Source organism: Gossypium arboreum, chromosome 5 (assembly GCF_025698485.1).
Source record: "Gossypium arboreum isolate Shixiya-1 chromosome 5, ASM2569848v2, whole genome shotgun sequence".
NCBI lineage: Eukaryota > Viridiplantae > Streptophyta > Magnoliopsida > Malvales > Malvaceae > Gossypium > Gossypium arboreum.
In genome coordinates, this window is record NC_069074.1 from 88,641,025 (window position 1) to 88,668,488 (window position 27,464).

The following is a 27,464-nucleotide window of genomic DNA, read 5'->3' on the forward strand; positions in this document are numbered from 1 at the left end:
GTACCAATTTTGGGTGTTACGAGGGTGCTAATCCTTCCTTGTGCGTAACCAACTCCCGAACCTATTTTCTTGAATTTCGTAGACCAAAATGTTTTATAAAGGTGATCCAATCACACCTAAAAAGGTTGGTGGCGACTCCCATTTTCATTTTTCAAAAAGTCGAACCCCATTTTTCAAACCTCCCTTTAAAAAATGGTTTTGACAGCTTGGCGACTCCGCTGGGGACCTGTAAGAGAGTCAAGCCGAAAATTGATTATTTTCTGTCTTAATGTCGGAAATTTGGAAAATTTTTAAAATGTCATTTTTACATGTGTTAGTTGCATATGTTTGTTATTGTTTACGCACACATTGCATTTGCATGACCGTTGTGGTCACACCCTTAAGTAAGAGTGAGAAGCTATGCTTTCGTGAGGTTTTCACCTCCGCATGGGCTAGTGGATTGCTTCCGGGATACATCAGTACCTATGTCTTCGTGAGATTTTCATCTCCGCATGGCCATAGGGAAATGTGTCCCCCTGAACCGAACTTGGTCCATATGAGCCTATAATTGGTGAGGATCGAGGAATCTACTAGTTTAGGTACCCTTGCTTTAAAACTGAACTACATATAGTGAACTTTATGTGCTTGCCCCAGGTAGTATGATGATGACCTTTAGTGCCTACCTTTATAAGTTCTTATTTATTATATATATATTTTTTATATATGTGACACTGACTTGTTTTTCTTATTTTGCTATCATTGCATGTCATTTATCATTAAAAGGTGTCGATTCAAGGTTCGATTTCTGAGTTAGAAAGTTTTGTAATGGGGAACGAATATCTTAATAAAGTGGAGGACAACTCTCTCGTTTGTGCTTGGTTAGAGAAAACCCAGATAGAAAAAGGAAATAGTGTCATCGAAGGATACACATCAGAATTATGGGACTACACTCTCATTAGTGTGATGCAAAATAACCTCCAAGAGTTAAAGGAAATATTGGATTAATGGAGTAACGAAGCCAAGCAGTTGTTCTACAACAGTTATGGGGAATTGCAGTATTTGCTTGACATGAAGATAGATAAACAATTCAAGGTGAGCGTAGGGAGTACTGATGGACACTTCTACCATTACAGATGAAGATAGTCACCTCGTGGATGGTAAGGGTTTAAGACCTACAAAATTCAATTGGATGGAAAGAATTTTGCTCATGATGGTAGAAAGGCTCACTTACTATAGGACCGCTATCAAACAATGAGGTGGAATTTACTATGGTACTTTAGGATGTTGTACTTATCAGAAATAATGGAAATGCAAGCCCTGACGGCCAGGACAGCCTAAATGAGCATGAAAGAAAGAGATTAAAGAAGATCGTATCGTTTAAAGACCTTTAAAGTTAAGATTAGCTATGCTGTGAAGATACCCATGCAAGCAATTCGAAATGTTCTGTGGAGGCAGAAATTTAAAGACTCTCAAGAAGCACTGAGGATGTTTGATATCATTTTAAGGCAGTATGCTGCGAAGCTAAAATGCCTACTTGTTCGCTAATCTTTCTTTCAAGGTAATCAGAGCAACTTCACAGACATTGGAGAAGGCGTCTTTGGCTATAGAGCTTACTTCATAGGTGAAGCCGTAATTCAAATTCAAGAGATAGCTGATCATTTACAGATACTGGTAGACAAGGCAAGCACGTTGAGCACCAATATGAGCTACAGTTCAGATAGAGGTCGAGAGTTAGCTTTGTTATTAGATAAGGTTAAGACTCTGGGCCTACAAGCGAAAGCGTATTTGTAATCCGTTTTATGAAAAGATTTTTGTTCCTTAAATAACGTTTTCTAAAATGCAACTGAATCGAGATCGATACCTTTTTGCATTCATGCATTTGCATTACATTACATCAAAGAAAAGAAGGTTTTGATTTGAAATTCGATTCCTAAATAGAATAGTTTGTCATAAGGAAACAAATTTCTTGATAAAGTAGATTATAGTGCGGTCGTCTGAATATAGTCCAAGTAAACACGACGAGAGAAAGCTGGTAGTCCATGGAGGAATACATGATGTAATTGCCAGAGATTCAAGCCAACAAAGGTTATCCAAGAGCATGACGAGAGAAAGCCGGAAGTCCACGAAGGAATACATGACTTGATTTAATTGCCAACGAAGATTATCCAAGAGCCGACACTTTTTGATGAGTATCATGAAGATAAGCGAGCAAGAGATCGAGGCTCAGATTAAGCAGCAAGGAGCTAGCAAAGGCATATTTTGGAGAATTTACAGGATTCGACCATGAAGAAAAGATCAGCGTTTACTTGGACTATGAAGGGCAAGATCGGATATGTAATCTATTTTCATGTAAAGAAATCTGTTTTCTAGAAAAGTTATTCTAATGGAATTGAATTCAAGATCAACATCTCCTTTTTTTTTTGCATTCATGCATTTGCATTGCATCACATCAAATGCATTTAAATCCATAAAAAGACCCTAATTAGTTAAAGTTATTAAAAAGAGAAAGAAAAAGAGAAAGAGAGAAGAGGGTCACGGCTGAGTGAAAAAGAAGTTGAATGGGAATTAACGACATTCCCTTACATATCCTCGACTTTTATGTCAGGAGGGATAGCTTACTCGGAGAAGAGGGTGTTTGGAAATGAAAATCATCCCATCAATGTCATACATGAGGAAGGGATTGAACAAAGAAACCTTGAGGGCATTCGCCCTTACGAACCGGGAATTGCTTTAAACAATTGGACTGCAGAAGAACTTCCTGTAATCTTTAGGAATTTTACGGAGTAATATTCAGAACACTCTTGTTGCTCTAAAGCCTAGGAGTGATGAGATTTCTTTGAAGAAGTGGGCTCATGTTCAGACATTTTTGTATTTTCAATAAAACATACTTTTATTTATCTGAGTAAATATTCTTTCATTCTGATTCTTTTGACCTTTGACATTCTTTATAAATTTTCATTTCATGTAAATAGTCATTTTTGAATTCATTTATTCCTCGTATATTCTTTTGTGTGCCTATCATAGATCCCTACATATCAATGACACGAGTAACGATACTACAGATTCAGAGTTCCTTTTGAGTACGATATGTGTTTAGAGGAATCTCAGTACTTTGAAGGTGACAGAAATTGTGACTTGTTTCTGAATTTGTTGAAAATGGTTTTTACCCCATGAAGTGGTGGTAGGAAATATAGCCTTAAAGGAAGGAAAGATTGTGAAATTGGAATTAGTTGAGGAGACAAGACAAGACCTTGTTGAGACTATTATGAGAATTCAAAAATGTGGTCCAAAAACGTATGCAGGAGGATTTGCAATTGCCAGAATAAACATGAGGTTTTGGGGCACTGTTGGTCCACCATGAAAAGGGATAGCATCAGTTGTACAATGAATGCCAAATTTAAGGGAGTCAAGACTTATGGGGCATGTATGTTATGGGCCCGAGCTCGTCAAAAGTTTCAAGCTGACAATGACTCATCTTTGTGGATGTCAACTGCTCCATTAAGAGGGGAGATAGCTTCATATGCCAATATTACAAAGTCAAAAGTCATCCATTTCAAAAAAAAAGAAAAAAAGAAGAAGAAGAAGATTATATATAACTGCACAATGCCAAAAGTTTGCAGTCTTTTCAAAGATAATGCGCCATACCACAGTACAACAAAGGTTGCCAAAAAAAAGAAAAAGAAAAAAACAAATTACGAAATATGACCGAGATGGTAAAATTGGCATAAAAACTACCACCTACTCTCTATGTCGACGCTGGGCAAACACCTTCAATTCCAGCTTGTTTCAAAGGTTCCAACCATCATCCTTGGAATGGGTGTATTGTTTGGCTTTCTGAAAGCGATCGATATGCCGTCAATAGCTGCGATGGTTAGCTCCAAAGGTGGCCATTGATTTCCAGCTATGGGGCATCAGGTCGTACATAGTCTCTGAAGCTTAAAAGGATAGATTCTTTCTTCAAAGCCAGTTTCTGACAAAGTGGATGACGGTATCATGAAGGAAGCTCTCTTAGACTTCTATACAAGTTCAAAGAAGAGGAAACCTGATCAAATCATTATTTTCAAGGATGGGGTTAGCGAGTCTCAATTCAATCAAGTTTTGATCAAGTTATTGAGGTTTGCAAGTTCCTTGACGAGAAGTGGAACCCTAAAGATTGTGGTTATTGTTGTATGAAAAACCATCATACCAAGTTTTTTCAGCAGGGATCTCCTAACAATGTGCTACATGGTACTGTCATTGACAACAAAGTATGCCATCCAAAGAACAATGATTTTTTTACTCCCATGCTGGAATGATTAGAATCACGAGGTAGACCCACTATCATGTTCTCTTAGACCAGGCTGGATTTTTGGCTGATGATCTGCAAGAGTTTATTCATTCTCTATCCTATATATATCAAAGGAGCACCACAGCCATATTTGTTGTGGCTCCTATTTGCTACGTTCAATTGGCAGCTTCACAGGTGGGGGCAATTTATGAAGATTAGGGATGCTTCAGAAACATCATCGAGTCATGGTGGAATGTATGCTCCGGGAGTAATCTCTGTACCTCAGCTTTCCAGGTTGAAGGATAAAGTCAGCAACTTCATTCTTGTCTACTGATAATCATTGAACAATCTTTTTGTAGGGTTTGACAAACAACAACCAGGACTGCTGCTGGGGCAATCCCTTTCTCATGGGTTTATGAATCAAGATTTTTCCTCCAAGCTTTGATGAAGTCAAGAATTGAATATCTCTAGTAAACTTAACTTGAAAGTATTCATCCTAAGCAAATGTACCAAAAATGGATGACATAGACTTATGACAAAGAAGGTTCGTCCAAAAGAATTTCATAAAGGAAACCTTGTGCTGAAGAAGATCTTTCCCATGCAAAAAGATGCCGAATTGGGAAAGGCCATATGTTGCGAAGGGTGCTTTCTCTAGAGGTGCACTGATTTTGATAAGAAATGGATAGGAAGAATTTATCTGATCCAGTGAATTCAGACTCGGTCAAGGAGTACTTTGTCTGAAGAAGAAGGGAAGCCAAGGTGAAAACCCGCAAAGGGCACTTTGGGTCTTCTATTTCAAAAAAAAAAGAAAAAAAAGAAAAGAGAAAGAGAAAAAAAAGAAAAAAGAAAAAAGAGAAAAAAGAAAAATGGAGAGGCCAAGGTGAAAACCCGCAAAGGACGCCTTGAGACCAAAGGGGTTTTGAGTTGAAAACCCGAAAGGGCAGCTCAAATTTGGAAAGTCATGCAGTGACCTTGCTATACTGGATTCGACAAGAAGTGAAGTATGTTACAAATCGAGGCATCAACGAATTACTTTGGATCTTTTAAACACATGTTGAACTCAAAAAAGTCTTCATGGAGCTGGTGTATAGACACTCAAGCGGCGATATCTGGGGCATCTGATTTCTGTCCTATTTACTGTCTTTAGATTCTTTTTCTTCGCAAAGATATGTTCTCAGGTTATTCTTTTCGCATTCCTTCCAATAATTTGTCTAAATCTAATTATCCTCAGGATCCATTTATTTGTCTCCCATTATTCATAAAGCATGTTGCATTGAAATACTGATAGATGAACTAAAATATCTTCACAAACGAAGTTTTGCATATTACTCTGGAAATTTCTAGATAATACAAGAAACTGAAACAAGACAGTTGTTTAAAGAATTCTCATATGTATGGGTTGGAGATACTCGAGAGATTTTCTTCTTCACTCCAAAAGGTGGTTGGACATTTTAAGCAATATTGATCTTAAGAAAGGATCATTTCATAAACATCTTCAGTGGGTCGTAACATTTGGGGAATGGTACGGTAGACCAAATTGATGGAGAAGATTCGAGGCATACGAGTAGAGTATGATTGATATGTCGAGAAGAATAAGGTGGAAAGCTCGATAGATGAATGAGTGATGACGTCCGAAATAGGAGTTATTTTCATAAACATTTTGCATCATAATATGTCTAATTAGGAGCATTTAACATTTCGATCATGGCATCTTAATTATTTGGCATAAGCATAAATTCCAGGAAATCAATTCTACAGGTGGATTCCCCAGTGGACAATATAGCAAGATTGATTGAAAATTACAAAATTCAGTGCCTTAATCCCCTAAGTAGTAGGGTAGTAGGTTAAATTTGCAGATCTTATCTCCCTAAGTAGTAGTGGAGCAGATCGAAGACTCGCCTTAACCCTCTATGCAGTAGGTTAACAGGCTACAATTACAGATCTTATCTCCCTAAGCAGTAGCAGAACAGATCAACGACGACTCGCCTTAATCCCCTAAGCAGTAGGGTAACAAGTCAAAATTGTGGATCTTATCTCCCTAAGCATTAGTAGAACAGATCGAAGATGCGCCTTAACCCCCTAAGTAGTAGGGTAATAGGTTAAAGTATAGCAGATCTGGCCTTTAGGTGTTCACACTGAAGCAGATCCAAGATGATTTGGCATCTCTGTATTGTCAGAGATCAAATCAAAGAAACAGATTTGGCATCTCCATATTCAACGGAGAGCAGATCGAAGACATAGCTGATTTGGCTTTCACGTGCTTATGATGAAGCAAGTCTAAGATGATTTGGCATCTCTGTATTGTCAGAGAACAAATCAAATTTTGGCGTCTCCGTATTCGACGGAGGGCAGACACATAGCAGATCTGGCCTTCAGATGTTTATACTGAAGCAAGATCCAAGATGGTTTGGGCATCCTTGTGCTTACAAGGAACAAATCGAAGACATAGTTGATTTGGCTTTCACGTGTTTACGTTGAAGCAAGTCTAAGATGATTTGGCATCTCTGTATTGTCAGAGAACAAATCGAAGTTTGGCATCTCCATATTCGACGGAGGGCAGACACATAGCAGATCTGGCCTTCAGATGTTTATACTGAAGTAAGATCCAAGATGGTTTGGCATCCTTGTGCTTACAAGGAACAAATCGAAGACATATTTGATTTGGCTTTCACGTGTTTACGTTGAAGCAAGTCTAAGATGATTTGGCATCTTTGTATTGTCAGAGAACAAATCAAAGTTTGGCGTCTCCATATTCGACGGAGGACAGACATATAGCAGATCTAACCTTCAGATGATTAAATTGAAGCAGATCCAAGATGGTTTGGTATCCTTGTGCTTACAAGGAGCAAATCGAAGACATAGCTGATTTGGCTTTCACGTGTTTACGCTGAAGCAAATCTAAGATGATTTGGCATCTCTGTATTGTCAGGGAACAAACTGAAGAAGCAGATTTGGCGTCCCTGTGTTTGATGGAGAGCAGATCGAAGATATCAACATGACAGTCATGAGTTTACAAGAAGCAGATTGAAGCCATCAAGAGGCCATTTAAAGAAGATCAAGAACTCAAGACTCGACAAGACCGGGCAAAATTGGTCTTTTTATAGTCTTTGCTCTATTCTTGTTACACAGCAATGAGCAAAGAGGGGCAGCTGTAGACACTCAATTTTGCCCGGGCCCAGAAATAAGTCCAAAAAACAAAAATAATAAACCCAAAAAAAAACGAAGTCCAAGTTCAGTCCAGAATTACAAATATAATTTGGCCCGATCGGAATGGCCCATTACTTGAAAAGATTTAAGGTTCATCTACAAGTTTGACTCATATGGAAATATAATCTTCAATGATATGCAATCTTAGATGTGATATGCAATCTTAGATATGATACAATCTTAGATATGATTGCAATCTTATATGATACAATCTTAGATATGATTGCAATCTTAGATATGATACAATCTTAGATATGATATACAATCTTAGATATGATATACAATCTTAGAAGATATGATTTTGTAATCTTGGAGATTTAATTTGTATATATCCTTTAATCTTAACCGTTGATGTAATTGATCTGTATCGTTGGATTTGGAGAGGCTCAACTATAAATAGAGGCCTCTCCCCTCATTGTAAAACAACTTGACTTCACTTGAGTTTTGGGAAGCAATAAGAATTCTTGAGAGCATTCACTCAAATTTCTCTCCCTCTTGCGTTCTTATTTTCTATGGTTTGTTCTTATTTATTCATTGTTCATCTTCGTTTTCAACCTTTTTTTATTTAATCCCTATCTCCTTATTTTTTAATTCTCTTTTATATTTTATTTTTTAATAATTTTAGTATTATATCAAATTTTTTATTAAATTCTATATTATTCATTGTTTTAAAAATATATTTCATTTAATTGAAAAAGTTTTTTCTTAAAAAAGGCAATGTTTGGTGTTTAGAAATTCGAAAAATAGTGCCCTAACATGCTGGGTTGTGATTTTTTCGTTTGACTAAATAACCAAATATCCTTTTTAATAAATTTTCAAAATCATGAGATAATTTTAGTTACGAGGATTTAAAACATCGTGTCCTAACATGCTGGATGTGATGTTTGTATACTTTCGGAACAAAGGAATCTCAAGTTTCAACTTTAAATTGTTCAAATTTTAAAATCTTTTCAAATTTTCGACATTAGGACAATAAATAATCAATTTGGTACCAATTTTGGGCGTTATGAGGGTGCTAATCATTCCTTGTGCGTAACTGACTCCCAAACCTGTTTTCTTGAATTTCGTAGACCAAAATGTTTTATAAAGGTGATCCAATCACACCTAAAAAGGTTGGTGGCAACTCCCATTTTCATTTTTCAAAAAGTCGAACCCCGTTTTTCAAACCTCCCTTTAAAAAATGGTTTCGACATTGATAATTATATATAATGATTTAAGATTAGTCTCACATTGAGCTATTGTAAGCTTATTCCCCATCTTCCTTATCTCTCAGGAAACACAGAAGGATAGCACTCATAACGGTATCAGGGAAATATCGGATTAACAACTTATTTAGCTTTTATTTAAAAGTTTTCCTTGATTGTTTATATTTTAGGTTTGGGATATGTTTAGCTTATTTATTTTAAGCATGATATTTAGTTAAACTCTGATATTTGCTTACTTTTCGGTTTAGAAAATCATTATTTCAAATGTTTATCGTTGCTTTATAAAATACTTAAAGTTTTGATAAGTCTTTCTTAAAAATCTTAAACCAATTTTCAGTTCTTCACCTTAGTACTATTGTAATTGAATTACTAAGTAAAGTCAGTTTAATAAATGAATGTTTTTCCTAAAAACAGAAGAATGATTTTCATATAAATCAAGTCAAGTAAAAAGAACGGCTTTACAAAATCACTTCAATGATCAATGTAGCACCTTCAACTTAATTAAAACTTCTAATTTAAGTTAAGGTGTTACACTAATTCATCCATATATATATATATATGCACATTTATCATTCATGTGAAATTTAAAAGTAAAATATTTCATATGTTTCTAAAATATTATGATAACCAATGGGATGTCGCATTTTTAGTAGTCTAACTGAAACACGGTTGAGTCACTGAATTTTCAGTTTAATAATAATGTTGGAGTCTTCCAACATTTTAAAATTTAATGTTGAAATATTACCTTCCATAAAGTGTATTTAAGTTTTCCATTAAAAAATCACAATTAAATATATGTTGGAGGTTAAACATTATGTCTGTTAAAAATAGTGCATCTCAGTAGTTTATGTTTTCTTTGTTGTTCATGTTTCTACTTTGCTTGGTCAAGTACTTTGTTCCTAAAATCTAGGAATAAATTGCTTAGTTGAAGTCAATAACGTACCTTATTGCTTCCTTAATTTTCTGGAATAGTTGGAGTTTTTTTAGGAACACTTTGTTACATTCTTTATGTATTTAAACCCTTTGCATCATGTTAATAAATAATCAAATTTTTCTCAACTATTTCTTTTGTTAACTACAAATTACTTGCATCCCTGTTTTGTTTCATGGTATCAAAGCCAGGTTGAAAGGAAAAAAAACTGTTACTTTGTTTTTTTTTTTGTCTCTTTGTCTATCAAGTCATCTGTTTTGTCTTGTTGGAAGAGATTCGAAGCTGAAAGCAGAGATGGAGTTAGCAAATGGGGGAAATAGTTCTAACACTCAGTATGGTGTTGAGAGACTTGTAGGGATGAACTACAAGTATTGGAGGATGTGTATAGAGGCATTTCTTCAAGGCCAGGATCTTTGGGATCTGGTTACAGAAGTAGATGCAGAAATTCCTGCAGACACTCATGAGAACGTTGAAGTCCGGAGGAAATGGAAGATTAAATGCAGAAAAGTGTTCTTTGCATTGAGAACTTCTATTAGTAAGGAGTTCATTGATCATGTTCATGACGTTAATTCACCAAAACAATTATGGGAAACTCTTGAGTGGTTGTTTTCTAAAAAGAACATAGCTCGTTTGCAATTTTTGGAGAATGATCTTGCATCCTTAACTCAAGGTAATATGTCTATTTCTGAATATTTCTTGAGATTTAAAAGTATTTGTTATGAAATTTTAGAATTAGATGTTGAGGAGAAAATCAGTGAAGCAAAAATGCGACGATTTCTTATTCGAGGATTGAAGAAGGAGTATATTCCTTTTGTTACTTCTATTCAAGGTTGGGCGAATCAACCTTCAGTTAAAGAATTAGAGAGTCTACTTTCCAATCAGGAGGCGTTGGTGAAGCAGATGGCGAAGAGTCATGATCCCGAAGCTATTCTCTTTTCAAAAGGGAAGCATTACAAGAAAAACACATGGCAAAAGAGCAATAAAGAAGAAACAGATAAAGGGAAGGCTAATGTCGATTATAATCAAAATGCTGTCAAGTGCTATAGATATGGTAAACTTGGGCATATAAAGAAAAATTGCAGGGTAAAGCTTTCTAAAGCTAATATCGCAAGTGAAAAAGATGACGATGATCGAATAAATTGGGAGCAGTGCTTCACTGTAGAAGCAAGTGAAGGGTTAACTCAAATGCAGACTCTTACCAATATTGTAAAATATGAAGAGGAATGGATCGTAGATTCAGATTGTTCTCATCATGTCACTGGAAATGATTCACTTTTTCAGAGTTGCATCAACACAAACAAGATCGTGTCATTGGTAGGACTGATGATTCAGCTTATCCTGTGGCAAAAGAAGGTGATGTGCAGATTGGCATAGATGCTAGAAGTTTAGTCAAATTGAACGATGTTTTCCATGTTCCAGGTTTGAAAAGAAATTTAGTTTCCGTTGCTCAAATTACCGATTCTAGGAAATATGTATTATTTGGGCCTAAAAATGTAAAAATTCTCCACAACATGAAAAACATCTCTGCTGATATTCCTATCACTGGAGAAAAGAAAGGTTCTTTGTATGTCTTATCAGCAGGAGGAGCTTACGTGAAGAAAACAAGCCAAACTAATAGTACAGAAATTTGGCATGCTCTATTGGGTCACTTAGGCTACCAACTACTGCAGCAGATCTCTTCCAAGAAGTTGTTAGATGGCATACCAGTGCTGCATGATGTTCGTGAATATGTAATTTGTCAAAGGTGACAATTTGGCAAGCCGCATCGTCTTTCTTTCATGGAATCCTCAAATCGTAGGACAACTATGTTTGAATTGGTTCACACCGACTTAAAGGGACCAGTAAACACTTTTAGCTACAGTGGATATCGTTATGCCATGGTGCTAATAGACGATTATTCGAGATACACCTGTGTGAAATTCTTGAAGGAGAAAAGTGAAGCATTTTCAAAATTTGTTGAATTCAAAATTGGTGTAGAGAATAAATTTGGGAAGAAAATTAAATGTCTACGGAGTGACAACGGGGGTGAATATATGTCCGATGAGTTTTCTCAATTTTGCAGTGATAATGGCATTCTACGGCAGATGACATGTCCAAAAACTCTTCAGCAAAATGGTGTTGCTGAAAGGAAATTGGCTTATCTTGATTCAATGAGCCTTTCATGGCTGCATGATAAAAATCTGCCTCGAGAGCTTTGGGCCGAAGCTTTTCAATGTGCATGCCAAGTCATAAATCGTCTACCTCCATGGCCAGGTAAGGAAAAATCTCCATTTGAATTTCTATATGGCGAAAAGCAGAAAGTAAATTATCTTCGGGTATTTGGTTCAATTTGTTATGTTCATGTTCCAAAATCTGATCAAACTAAACTTGATCCGAAAGCAAAGAAATGCATTTTTGTTGGTTACGATTCATGTAGAAAAGGCTAGAGGCGCATGGATCTAGAAACAAAGAAATTTGTTGCCTCTAGAAATGTTGTGTTCGATGAAGTGTCGTCCTATTTCTCCCTACATAAACCTTCTCTTCAACTTTATTTTGATGCTGACAGTGATCAGATGTACCTAGAAAAACAACTAGAAGATCACTTGCAGACATCAAATAATGATGAATCTCCAGCTTCAAATTCTAAATCAGTGCTGAGGAAGTCTTCAAGGGAAACAAGATTGGCGAGTCATCTTCGAGATTACGAGGTGCAGCTCAACCAATGCACTGTTGTATCTTATTTTTTTATTGCTGGAATGGATGAGGAACCCGCGAGTTTTGAAGAAGCCAAAGGCTATCCAGAATGGAAGTCAGCAATGGATGAGGAGATTGAGGCTTTAAACAAGAATCAAACATGGGAATTAGTGCCTAAACCAGAAAATTGCAAGCCCGTCACTTGTAAATGGGTGTACCGTTTAAAAAGAAAATCTGATGGGACAGTTGATCGATGTAAAGCACGACTCGTAGCTCTTGGATTCTCTCAAAGTTACGGGTTAGATTATGAGGAGACGTATAGCCCTGTTGCAAAAATGGTAACCTTGAGAACCATTTTTTCTCTCGCAGCCATGAAAACTTGGAAAGCACGGCAACTTGATGTGAAAAATGCCTTTTTGTACAAAGAGTTAGATCGTGAAGTGTTCATGGAACAACCTGTTGGCTATGCTTCAGAACAACATCCTCATCATGTCTGTCATTTAAAGAAGGCATTATATGGTCTCAAACAAGCACAGCATGCTTGATATGGTAAACTCACTCAATTTCTAATTTTTTGTGGATTTAGAGTTTCTGAGGCTGATTCTAGTTTATTTATTAAGCTAGAATCAAATGCACATTTGCTAGTTCTCTTGTACGTGGATGATATGATAATTACGGGGAACAATGAGGCTGAAATGTCTATGTTGAAAAATGAACTCTCAGTCCATTTTGAAATGAAGAACTTGGGAGATGTTGGTTGTTTTCTTGGTTTAGAAATTAAAAGATTAAACCAAGGATATTTCATTTGTCAACATAGATATGAAAATCATGTGTTGCGGCTTTTTAATATGGGGGAATCCAGAGAAAAATCAACTCCAATGGAAAAATGTCTCAAGTTGAAGAAAGATGAAGGGGAGTTCTTAAAAGATGTAAGAAAATTCAGGCAACTTGTTGGTAGTTTAATTTACTTAACTATCACACGACCTGAAATTTCGTATGCAGTTGGTGTTGTTTCTCATTTTCTGCAAGCTCCAAGAACTCCACATCTGGATGCCGCAAAGAGAATTCTACGGTACATCAAGGGAACTAATGACTTTGGCCTTTTCTACAATAAAGGAAATGATTTTTCATTGCAAGGATACACTGATGCAGACTGGGCTGGCAGCATAGAGGACGTAGATCAACTTCAGGGTACTGTTTCAGTTTTGGTTCTGCTGCTATTTCTTGGTGTAGTAAAAAGCAACTGATTGTTACACTCTCCAGCACTGAAGCTGAATATATAGCAACAACAATGACAGCACAAGAGTGTGTTTGGCTGAAGCTTTTGATGAAAGATATTCGTTGTGTAGTAGATTCTCCTGTACAAATTTATTGTGACAACCAAAGTGCTGTCAAGCTTGCTTCAAATCTGGTGTTTCATGAACGAACGAAGCACATTGAAGTTCGTCATCATTTTATCCGTGAAAAGGTGTTGGACCAAGAAATTGCACTAGAGGGAATATCTTCTAATCAGCAAATTGCAGACATATTCACCAAAGCATTGGGAAAACCTGAGTTTGAGTGCTTTAGAGCAGCTCTTGGTGTCGTTAACCCTGAGTATGCACAAAGGGGTGGTGTTAAAAATAGTGCGTCTCAGTAGTTTATGTTTACTTTGTTGTTCATGTTTCTATTTTGCTTGGTCAAGTACTTTGTTTCTAAAATCTAGGAATAAGTTGCTTAGTTGAAGTCAATAATGTAACTTATTGTTTCTTTAATTTTCTGGAATAGTTAGAGTTTTTTTAGGAACACTTTGTTACATTCTTTATGTATTTAAACCTTTTGCAGCATGTTAATAAATAATTAAGTTTTTCTCAACTATTTCTTTTGTTAACTACAAATTGCTTGCATCCCTGTTTTGTTTCAATGTCTGTTGGGGATCGATCCGGTTAAACAACAAATAAGTAAAAATACTGGAATTGAAAAATTGAATACACAAAATTAACATGAAAAAACCTCTCCAAATAAGATAAAAAATCACGAGCAAAGATAATTTTACTATAATGACAAAAGAACGAAAAATACAAAAGATTGAGATAAAAACCAAACCCAAAAATTCAAAAAAAAATAACCCTCAAAACATAAATATAAAATTCTCTAAAAGTGTTATGAGTTCTAATCTTTAATGGGTGCATTTTTTAAAGTTGTAAAAGAACCCATTTATAGACTAAATTCGTAGGTCAAATAAATATTATGCTAATAAATGCAAAATATATTATACTACTAAATCTTCTAGAAAGATAATATATTTTGCTTAACTTGACTTACAAGCAATTTTTAGATTTTGTTTAACTTGAATTAAAAGTAATCTCTTATTTAATTGAAATATGAGGCATATTCAACAATGTCATACTTCAATGTTTAAAATCATAATAAAATTTGAGTTGAATGGTAATGTTGGGGTTTTGAGAATTTTGAAATCTTAAATTTAAATTTGATTTTTAATAAATAGGTGAATTCTTTTTCAGATTTATTTTATTATATTTAATTTTCGAGTTATTTAATTTATAATTGTTAGGTTTATTATTTAGTTTCGTACTTATAATAAGTAATTATTAGAATTGTTAATTTAGGAGCGGAAGCAAGAGGCACTGACAGGGACTGATTTCTTAAATTGAAAATTTAAATTTTATGAAGTTTAAAATTAGTACATGGAAAAATTGCATTTTGATTTAAAATGATAAAATTTAATTTAATTTTTAAAAATTATAAAGATATAAATAATTAAAAGGATAAAATTTAATTTTAACTCATAAAATTATACAACTTATTTTTTATCCCAAATTTTTTTCTAACTTTTTCTCTTGTATCAATATAATTATAACTTAAAAACGAAATGATTATTAGAGAGAGATTAACCAAGAGAAACCTACATTCATCATAATAAATAAATAAATAAAGAGAAAGCTACATGCATCTACAGAATTTTATTTCAAATCATAGTCATTATATTGAGATAGACATTGGGAACATTAATTGAATATACCTAGGAAAAAAAACTATATTTCAGCAAAATTAAATACCATAACCAATACACATTAGCATTAATTGAAATACACATAAAAAATTTAAATAATAATTAATAACTTATTTTAACTCAAATAAAGAGAAACCTACATTCACAAAAAAGAAAAAAAAAAGGAAAGAGAAAACTCATTGCATCTACATAACTTTATTTCAAATCATAGTTATTATATTGAGATAGACATTGCCAACATTAATTGAATATACCTACGAAAAAGAATTATATGACGGTAAAATTAAATATCATAATCAATACATATTTGCTTTAATTGAAATATACATAAAAATTTAAATAACAATTAATTAAACTTCAGTTAAGTTAATTCAATTTTAAAAATTTAGAATTCAGATTGTTTTTTAATTTGAATAATTTTGGATCATTCTAATTTAAAGCTCAAAATTTTCAAGTCAAATCATTTAGTTTAAGTTTTTTCAGCCATCCATATTTTCATCCTATTTTTATATTACATATTCTTTTATACAAAAAAAATATAAAAATAATTAAAATATAAAAGAGTAGATTTTTCACAACGAAAAGCTTGACAAGAACTTTATTGAATTATTATAAGGCATGCAGAACATTATTAATTAGAATTTAATAACTATTCCTTAAGGAACAAGCTTGGAGAGGAAAATTCAATATAATTTTAAAGTGGGACTTGTTGAATGAGCAATAGAGTGATTCCACCCTTAGTCACTTTTCCAACATATGTATAGCCATCTCCTTCCCTGTAAAGAGCATGCATCACTCTTGTAAAGTTTAAGCTACGATCAAAACTTCTGTTGGCATTTCTGTTGGTTTCAAAAACTCTTGATTCATATTTTTCCAAGCACTCTCAATATGCTTGTTGACTACATCGTATGTCTCTTGTGCTGTTACGCCATATTCTTCCATGTAATAGTCGATTGTTGACCAATCGTCTTCTTTCCTATGCTTGAACTGCAGCCGTAATAAAATAAAAATTATTCTATCATTATATACCCTAAAATTTGTCAATATATTAAACTTTATTTGTTTAGTGATGATAAAATAGCAGTACTTCTTCACTATTAACCTTAAAAGGAAACTAGTTTTCTTTTATTCTTTTATTTAATACTAAACATTTTATATATAAACATCGTTTGATTTCATTACAAGGAGATTCAATTATTGAGTTAAGAGTTCAATTTCTTGTACTTATATAAATATATTATTATACCTTATGTTCAACAACATCATCCATAAATCTACAAATAATTGCGGAAGCTTGAATGATCTTAGGGTCATTAGCTGTCCATTTAAAGGTATCTGGTGTTACGATATCTCCCATGCCGATGAAAGATGTAATAGTAAGCATGACATAACCACAAGTTAGCAATGCATTAGCCTTAAGCTCCTCAAATGATGGTTTGTAGTTTTGAATAGTCCATTTGGCCTCCACAAGGTAGGATTGAGCAAGTAGTATAATCTAAGGCAACAAAATCCCAACAATTATCACTAATATCAAATCAAATTCTATAATAATGTTTAAATGACTAAATATTGTTATTCAAGTTAGTTGTTTATTCAAATCTAGAATTTAGCTAATATTTCTCTTTTGCACAAAATAAATATTTGTCGATGTACATACTTCATTTTTCACATATTAAACACGATATTGTCTCTCATGCTTAGCCATCAGTTGTTCCATTTCTTCAAAAATATCTAATAGTGCCTTGTAGCTCAGTTTCATGTATTCTGGAAGTTGGTCTATGCATTTGATATCCCACCTAAATCCAACTTTATTGTTATATTTGATCATTCCTCATGATATATAATTAAATGTTAATCTCCAATTAAAAAAAATTAAAGATATAACCTCTCAATAGCAGTTGTGTAGGGAAGGAGCTCATCATATTTTGCATATGAGTCATATGTATCATCTATAATAGATGACATTGCTGTCATTTTTGTCAGCATCTTTCTACAATTGAGTATTGGGGCTCAAAGTACATTCCCAAGGTCCAAAAATAGCATCCAACCACTCTATGTCTTGCATATGGAAACTTTCTTCGAACCTCTAAATCTTTCCACTACCTAAAAAATCATATCATAGTAAAGCCCAATAGCACATTGAATCTTCAAAGTTTTAATTAGTTTCACATTCATGTTGTCGATGAGTAAATTGTTAGATTCTTGATTTAATTCGCACCCTCGTATTTTAAAAAATATATAAGTAAAATGAAATATGTGAAAAAGATTAATCCAAGTTTTATGTTGTCACTTTTAACTAATTGTTATTTAATACGAATAAAATATTAGCATTTTCAACTTTTCTCCTATATTGAGGATGATGCGACATAAAAATTCAAACCCCTCCACCAAAAAGTTTTGATGAAATCTAAGGTAAACAACTATAGTGAAAATAATTGAGAAGTTTATGAGTAATGGAATGTATTTTATTATTTCACTCTTATCTTCTTTGAATCAATACAATTGATATTTATAGAGGTCGATCACTGACTAATCTTTCCTCAACAGCTTAACCACTATTAGTACCAGACTAACAACTCGTAACTAACTACTCTAACATGCATCTAGCTTCTTAACCGGTAAAACCCTAAGAAACTGTCGAAGCCGAGTAAAAACAGTCAGAGAAAGTGGCTTGGTAAGAATGTCAGCAATCTCATCACAAGCAGGCACTTCGCCAACAACAAGAGTGCCGGCAGCAACCTTCTCATGGACAAAGAACAAGTCAAGCTCCACATGCTTGAACTTGGAGTGAAGAACAGGATTGGCAGCAACGGAAACAACACTAGAACTATCACACCAGATAGTAGGAGTATCAACAGAGGAACCTTGTAACTCCTAAAGTAGGGAGAGCAACCAAGTGACATCACTAGCAGCCGCGACAAGACTCCGATATTTCGCTTTAGCCATAGAATGAGAGACGACTTGCTGCTTCTTGGAATACCAAGAGACAGGCGAGTGACCAAAATACATACAGTAGCCGAAAGTAGAACGGCGATCACCAAAATCCAACCCCCAGTTAGCATCAGCATATCCCACAAGAGACAACCGGGTAGAAGGATGAAACACAACACCATAATCAAGAGTACCACATAGATATCTCAATATCCGTTTCAAAGCAATCATAACGACAGTAGTAGGGTTGTGCATGAATTGACAAACACGGTTAATAGCATAAGCAATATCAGGACGAGTAAGAACTACGTACTGCAAAGCACCCGCAAGACTCCGGTATTCAGTAGGATCACTCAACGGATCGCCATCACTCTTTGATAACCGAGAGGAACTGACCATGGGAGTGTGAACCGGTTTCGCATTGGAGAGTGAACTACGAGTAAGAAAGTCACGAATATATTTCTTCTGACATAAGTGAAGACTCCCAGTAGACGAGCGGGTAACCTCAATCCCAAGAAAATAATGCAAATCACCCATATCTTTGAGAGCAAATTCAGCATTTAACTTGCCAACAAAACTAGCTATAGCAGTCGAGTCACTATCAGTGATAATTATATCATTAACATACACCAGGATATATAACACTGACTCAGATGTAATTCGAATGAAAAGAGAGGCATCAACTTAGAAACGACAAACCCAATTGACACTAGAAACCGCTTGAGTTTATCAAACCATGCTCGAGGAGCCTAGAGAAGCCCATACAAAGCCTTCTTCAATTGACAGACAAAATGCTGCCCAACAGAATCATACTAAACAAATCCGGGAGGCTGTTGCATGAACACCTCAGTATCCAGGTCTCCGTTTAAGAAAGTATTATTCACATCGACCTGACGAAGAGACCATCGTCGCGAAACGGTAATAAACAAAATGACACGAATAGTAGCCGGTTTAACAACAGGGCTAAATGTTTTCATAAAATCACAACTTGGTACTTGCGAACACTCCTTTGCAACCAAACGAGCATTTCAACGACTTACAGACCCGTCAGGATTCCTCTTAATCTTGAATAACCATTTACACCCGATCACCTTCCGTCTAGGAGGAGAAGGCACGAGATCTCAGGTCGAATTAGCCAGGAGAGCATCAAATTCAACTTGAACAGCAACCTTCCAGTCAGGATGAGCAAGAGCCTCATCAATAAAACAAGGCTCAAAATCAATAGCCTCAGCAGTCAACACCTTGGGCTTGAAAATTCTTACCTTCAATCATGTAACCATAGCATGAGTATTCCCTGAAGAAACACATGGTACCGGTGGCGGTATCGAAGGAATGGAAGACACCTGAGTCACAGAATGACTATCAAGTAAGTTCCCTAAATCAGCAGAGCTAGACTGAAGCGGCACATCTGCTAGTAGTAAACCAGGGCCCAATGGAGAAGCAAAACCAGAACGAACACCTTCACAAGTAGAGTCAGACACAGGTGAGGATGAAGAAACACCAGGAATGAGAGAAGAGTGGACAGGAGGATTTGGAGGATTAGAGGGGAACATTCGAACAATGGGAACATACGCAGTAGTCTGCCTGGACTGATCATCATTGGTCCGTAATGGAGGCAAAGACAAAAATAGATGCTCATCAAAAACAACATGATGAGAAACAACAACCTTTCCGTCAGGAGTGAGACAAAAATACCCCTTATGTTGAGAGTTGTAACCTAAAAACGTACAGGGTTGAGAACGAAAATCCAATTTATGCTGTAAGAACGGACGTAGATATGGAAAACAATAGCAGCCAAAAACTCGGAGGTGAGTATATTAAGGAACACACCCATACAGCTTTTGATATTGAGACTGACCTTGAAGAATAGAAGTAGGCAGTCTATTAATAAGATGAACGGCATTGCTAAAAGCATAACCCTAGTGTTTCATAGGAAGATTAGCCTGAGTAAGTAAAGTCAAACCAGTTTCCACAATATGGCAATGTTTGCATTCAGCAACCCCATTCTGCTCAGAAGTGTGAGGGCAAGAGAGGCGATGTAAAATCCCTTGATCAGCAAGGACAGAAGCAAAAGCACGAAATTTGCTGCTCCAATCGCTTTGAAACATCTTAATACGCTTCCCAAACTGAGTAGCTATCATTTGCTGAAACTGAAGAAAATAGTCCAGTGCTTGAGATTTACGTTTGATCAAGTAAACCCAAGTAAAACGACTACACATGTCCATAAAAGAAATGTAGTACAAATCCCCTTCACAGGCAACAGAGGTAGGACCCCACAAGTCAGAAACGACTAATTCAAACAATTCCACATACTTAGTACTAGAACTAGAAAACGACAGTTTATGAGACTTGCCCTTCTGACATACAACACAAACATTAGAAAGATTCTTTTTAGTAGATACAATTCCACATTTATTTAAAACATCATTAAAAACCCTAGCCGACGGATGACCAAGGCGATTATGCCATAGTGTGAAAATATCAGAAATCATTGAAGAGGCTTGAAAATCAACATTATGAACCGCAGCCACTTTGGTAGATGAGATAGACGGGGCGACCGAGAAATGATAGAGCCTATCACGAACTTGGCCCTGCAACAAGATTTCCTGCATCTTGATGTCCTTAATGACACAGTAAATTGGGTGAAATTCAAAAAACACACTGTTGTCTTTAGCAAACTGTGAAATAGAGAAAAAATTCTTACGAATGCTTGGAAAACACAACATATTAGTCAATCGTAATAGCTTTAAATTTGTAGAAATAACTGTATCGCCAACAGATAAAATTTTAGTAGATACCCCATTACCCATGAAAAGTTCAGATGTACCTGAATAAGGAGTAGGAGCATTCAAATTAGCAGCGTTTTGGCAAACATGATGAGACTCACCAGAGTTGGGGTACCAGGACGATGACCTAACCTGAGTAGGCACATATAGATCAACACTCCCAAAACTCGAGTCGTAATGGGATGAATCTGAAAAATTTGAAGCACGAAAATCTGAAATACGAGGCAAACCAATATTCTAAGAATTATCAATATCAAAAACCCGAGCACGTGGTTTCGTAAGCCACGGAGCCTTAGGTGCAGTAGGCGGAACACCCACAAAATTCGCAATAACAGAACCAGGAGACTGTTGAGATACAGGTTGAGGACCATGCACGAGCCCAATTTGCTGATCAGGTGGTCTAGGCATTCGACCTGCTATAGTTGGCCTAGGAGCAGTAGCACAAAACTGGGCCTCGTGGCCCACACCAGGCCTGCTAGGGCGAGTATAGGGCCCAGACGCATACACGCAGGGCGTATAAGGCCCAGGTGCAGACATTTGGGGCACATAAGGACCCCTATTAGGTCCAGCTGAGAAATCGGCCCAATTGGGCTGTGAATAAGCAGGCGTAGCAGTAGAGGTCTGCCATACCCACCGTCCACCTACAACACGGTCCATCGGAGAATATCCACATGCACGAGCAGCACTACCATCGGCCAAAGCATCTGCATCAGGACCACCATAATCTCTGTTAAAGAGGTAATAGCACTGCTGTGTAACATGACCCAGTCGATTATAAATTTGACACTGGACCCTCGATCGGAAACCACGACCACCACGAGATCCAGTCGACGATCTCCCACCACGCACAACTCGCGAGTCACAATCAACCGTCGCAGAAGCTTCAACGACATGCGTAACCAGCGGAAGATCACGCGCGGCCCTCGTTTGCCGATTCTCAAATGCCATCAAGACATCCACTAATTTTTGAAGCGTCAATGGCTCCAACGAGACAGAAACTAGCATGAAAATAGAATCAAACTTAGGAGGAAGACCTCTAAGAAGGACCTCCACTTTCTCCGTCTCAGACACAGCCTAGCCCGATGCCTCAAGAAGCGCACAAAGAGTTTTAATCTTCGAAACATACTCTTTGACAGTGGATCCACCTTTTCGAACTGCATGAAGATCGTGTCGGATCTGAGACACTTTTTCGATAGAAGTCGCTGCAAACAAGTGACTCGCAGCACTCCAAATATCACACGCAGTTTTAGTGGAAATGAAATAAGAAAGAATAGAGGAATGAACCGTGGAGAGAAGCCACGACGCAAGCAATTTATCTTGCTGCGTGAATAGAATCGCGTCGGGATTCAGTGTAAGAGTGCCATCAGGCATTGTCACCACCTTCGGCGGAGTAGGAACGGAGCCATCCAAGAAACCTTGAAGATCATAACCTTCAACGATTAGGTGAACCTGAAACTGCCATTGAACAAAGTTTGTTTCATCCAACTTCACGGTTTCATGACAAGGAAAACTACAAACCAGACGAGAATTGGAGAAGAAAGCAAGAGAAGCACCACCAGTCGGAGATTCAATGGACGGATCCATGGGAACGGAGCAAAGAACAACCACCAGGAACTAGGCGACTAGAACCAGATGAAATCTAAGGTAAACAACTATAGTGAAAATAATTGAGAAGTTTATGAGTAATAGAATGTATTTTATTATTTCACTCTTATCTTCTTTGAATCAATACAATTGATATTTATAGAGGTTGATTACTGACTAATCTTTCCTCAACAGCTTAACCACTATTAGTACCAGACTAACAACTCGTAACTAACTACTCTAACAAGTTAAAAAAGAGGAAAAAAGAAAAAATGGGTGAAAAAGATTCAAAAACAACCTACAAATCTCACTGAGTTCTTTCCTATGCAAAAGTTGTAACATGTTGAAATAATCTTTGCAAACTCCAACAAAGCCATATTATGGGACTCAATATCTTGGTATATTGAAAGATTGTAACGCCCCAATTTTTGGGAATCCTGTGAATGTTGGCATAGGTTTAATTATGTTAGTGGGCCTCTAGAAGGCCCAAGCTTAAGATAGAACCCGGTAATTTTAGTTAATTTTTGTTCCATAAGAAAAAGGGAGTGAAATTATGAAATAGGACCTATGTGAAAATGTTTGAAAATGCTATAGGCTAAATTGAAGTGGCCAAATAAATAGGAGTGCAAAATAGGAGGATTTGCATGACAAACCTCCCATTTTACATGAAGTGGCCAGCCATCATGTTGTTGTAGACAAAATGTACACTTGATATCCATAATTTATGGTACAAATTGATACAAATTGATAATAGGTTAGGTAAATGTTCAATGATAATAGGTTAGGTAAATGTTCCATGATAATGGGTTAGGTAAATGTTTCATGATAATGGGTTAGGTAAATGTTTCATGATAAGAATTTCATGTCTTTTTTATTAAAGAATTAAATGGATGAAATATGAAGTTTTATTAAAAGAAAAAGGGGTGAAAAGAATAAAGTTTTGTCCATCTTTGTTCATCATAGCTGAAAGTTAGAGAAGAGAAAGGAGAGGAGAAAGCTCTTGAGTATTTGGTCATTAGGAGGAGGAAAATTGAAGGTAAGTTCTTGGTACATTGCTTCTATTTTGAGGTTCATGAGTTCTTCTTGATTCTACCTTAACTCTTGAAGTATATTTTGATTTTTAGTTGTGTTGTGAGCATTTAGTCATGAATTAAAATGAAGGAAATGGTTGTTGTTTCATGTTCTTTTGATGAAAAATGGAAGATAGGTGAAGTTGAGCCAAACAAATGAGCATGCATGTGCCTTAGATGTTAAAGGGAAAAATTAGCTAACATGTTATGCTTTAAAATGATGAAATGGAGATTATACTTAAGTAAAATCATAGATATGTGATGATTGATTGGTGATATACATGTTTAAATAACATGCATGCAAGTTATGTGTGAAAGAGTGATTTGGTAATAAATCTGCTTGGGACAGCAGCAGTAACGTGACTTTGGAAAATCACCATAAATTATGGGAGATGAGTTAGAAGGTGAATAAATTATGTAATTAAAGCTTGTTGAGTCTAGTTTCAAATGAAATAAACGAGAAAATATTTTGAATTATGTACAATGAGAAATTTGATTCGTAATTAAGAGTGGTCAGATTAGTCAAACAGTGAAACATGGGAAATTTTAAGAAAAATCTGGTATTGATTGGCCAAACCAAAAATTCTGAAAATTTTATGGATAGAAGATATATGAGTCTATTTTTAGGGAAAATTAACGACACTTGATTTGGAGTTTCGTAGCTCCAGTTATAAATGATTTAGTGACTGTTGCTCAGAAAGACAACTTGCAGTGAAATTATGATTATGTGGTAAACATTGACAAAAATTTGTTAATGAGTTGCTTATTGATTTCTTATAAGCTTACTATGATCTGTAGGTGTGGTTGACTAAATATTGTAAGGGGTTAATACGTAGTTCGTATTTGAATAGTTAGATTAACGTGTTAGTAATCCAATTGTAGGCAGTTCGTGTGTGGATCTCGTCAGCATATCGTTGCAAACAGGTGTGTAACTGACACTCTCTCATAGACTAGATTGGCAAAAGCCGAAATGCCGAAAAGTCAATATTTTGGGAATTTTCGAGTGTGCGAATGCTCGTAAGATAGTTGGGTTTGTATATTTGGTAATCTAAAGTAATAAACTACAGTACGCGCGATTTCGTACATTTTGATAATTTGGGCTGAATGGGCCAAAGATCGGGTTCATGGGCCAACGGGCCCAATTCAGTAAGTATGTACGGTAAGTGTTCTGATAGTACGTAAATAGTTAGGATATGCATGAAAACCCTAAAAGTAGCTAAATTACTATAATACCCCTATGTATGGAAAATTACTGTTATACCCCTAGGTGCGTAATTACCGTTATACTCCTAGGGTTAATTTTGACCTAAAAGCATGACTATCGATTACGTATGATGTATGCCATGATTATATATCATTGCATGGGGACATGGGTTATATTATGGAGGAAGCGTTACGGTGGCTATGCCACAAATATCTGATCTGGTGGCTCTGCCACATATATCTGTTCTGGTGGCTCTGCCACGATTATCTGTATCTGGTGACTCTGTCACATTATCTGTTCTGGCAGCCATGCTGCAAATTCTGTAGTGTGTAGCGGTTGGGTGGGTCGAGTTGTCTCCCCACACGGTGTAAGGTTGGTACGGGGGTGTATACGGTTGGATATGGTTGGGTTTCTGCATAAACATGTAATATCTGCTCGTTACATTATGGGCCTATGGGCTTTATTCTCGATTTCGCTTGCAGGCTAAGGCCAACTTATTCTATTTCGTGGTTTGAGCTGATATAGGCTATGGTTGGGTTATTTTACACCGAGTTTCCCAAACTCACCCTTTTATTTTCATTCACGCAGAAATCCCCAACCATAGTGGGCTTGGAGCTGTGAGGGAATTCGGAGTGGCCACCCGTTCTGAAAGTTTGATTTTCTTCTGGTGAACTGGACACCCTTTTATTTACGTTTGAAGTTTTGGGTTTTTAAATGTAATAAGGCCGCTTAATTATTTTTAATGGTTTTAATATGTATTACTAAGATAGGTAATACTTATTTTAACTGTTGAAATTGGATAGCTTTAGGGCGCGTTTTCAAAAACAACAGTTGATTTCAAAATAACACGACAACAAGCAAAGCTTCCGCAATGAAAGTATTTTCCAAAATTAATCACTTTTCCTAAAAATGACTTAATCAAATCGGTTTCCTAGAAATATCCATGACGTTAAGGTGTGGCAATGGTGGTATGCATGTCTAGGATTGGATCCGAAGGAGCTTGGTATTAGCGGTCAGATGGACTCACCACCTCTTTTCGGTTTCCTACCGGTGCATAGCTTCCATTCACTTTAACCCTTAATGAATTAATCTTTTGAACATCAAGTACGATTTTCTGGACTTAGAATGGAAAATTTTTTTTAACGTTTTTGATGTGGCATGCCGGATCCGGTCATGACTTCTGGGCCAGGTTTGGGGTGCTACAAAGATAGTGCCTTGCCTCAACCCTTGGCAAGCCTCTTCGAATTGATTGTTTCAAAGCATGAGAAACCTGTTCGGACAAAAGGTAGTCCAAAGATGCTACTGCAAGGCTTAAATGGTTAGTGGTGAAAGAAATTTCTTCATCCAATATATCTTCCCCATGAACCCTCAAATAGGAGGCTTCATAAAGTTCCAACAATCCTCGAACATTGATTGTAACGAATTACTTGAAATTCCCTTGCTCGTCTTTAAACTTGTTGAATATCTCTGAGATCAAATTATACAAAATGATATATCATTATCAAACATTCCATGAAATTATATACTCAAGAAACTTAAAACACTATGTTGTTGTTCCAATAATTACCGGATGAAACATTAAATCCATGCTCTCAGAGTAGTCGGAATCGAAGAGATGTAGTGTAGAGGTCGTTCTCGGCATCATTGTCGTTATGGTAGATGTTCTCTAGTTCATCTTCGATCTCCTTCATGAAATGGTAACTCACACCCAGTCTTTGAACTGAATCAATGAAGGTTAACTTTTGGATTGAATTAGCCATTGGTGCCACAATCATCTTCCTCACTTCTTCTTTCAATTGTTGGTGGCGATTTTTCAGTTTCAACATTAATATTCTACTCAAAATAATAAAAATTTTCTTCGTATTGAATCACTAAATAATTAAACAAATAATATGTTAATATTATATATCAATACGCTCATATGTATGCATACCTTGTCGAGACAGTTGTGGAAGAAATCTCACCAAATGCTAGGCAGATAGTCGGCTTTGGGACGCATTTCATCCTTATTGGAAGAAAAGGGGTGATGAAGAAGGCATTTAAGAAACTTGTGAAGCCATTTCGATTGATCAAAATCAAATATTCAAAAGCTTAATTTGAGAAATTTGGCACAAAATCTGTAAGGATAAGAGTGCAATTGTTGTACGTATTTATAGGTTGGAATACTTGTCCATAAACAGATTAATTTACGGCCTAATGTTCTCAATCTATACAGATTTAAAATTCATTTTCAATTTTTAAAATGTCTTAATTCAGTCCTCAAGGTATTAGTATCATATCAATCAAGTCCTTCCATTAGTTAGACAGTTACCTTAGGTATTAAATGCCAATTCAAATTTGATTTGAAGTGTATTTAAAATACATTGATTAAATTGAAAAGACATATAATAAATTTTAATTGATATTATTTTTCAATATGTAAAATCCAAGTTTTTCATGTGATAGATATACATAAGTTTATAATTTAATCCGTGTTGTCGAAACCATTCTTTTTGAAAAAACGGGATCAACTTTGGAAACGAAAATGAAAGAACGGAAGTCGCCACCAATCCTTTTTGATGAGGTGTGATTGGGTCACCTTGTAAAAGTGTTTTTTTTAATAAATGATTCGATT

General features: G+C 35.9%; 1 long non-coding RNA gene and 1 pseudogene across 1 annotated transcript in view; both read right to left on the reverse strand.

Annotated features, from left to right (window-relative positions):
• LOC128292794 (uncharacterized) overlaps positions 1-27,464 on the reverse strand; it is a 92,615-nt gene that overhangs the window by 50,206 nt on the left and 14,945 nt on the right. The gene's annotated exons all lie outside the window — the stretch shown is intronic.
• Positions 15,970-26,910, reverse strand: LOC108451159 ((+)-delta-cadinene synthase isozyme XC14-like; annotated as a pseudogene).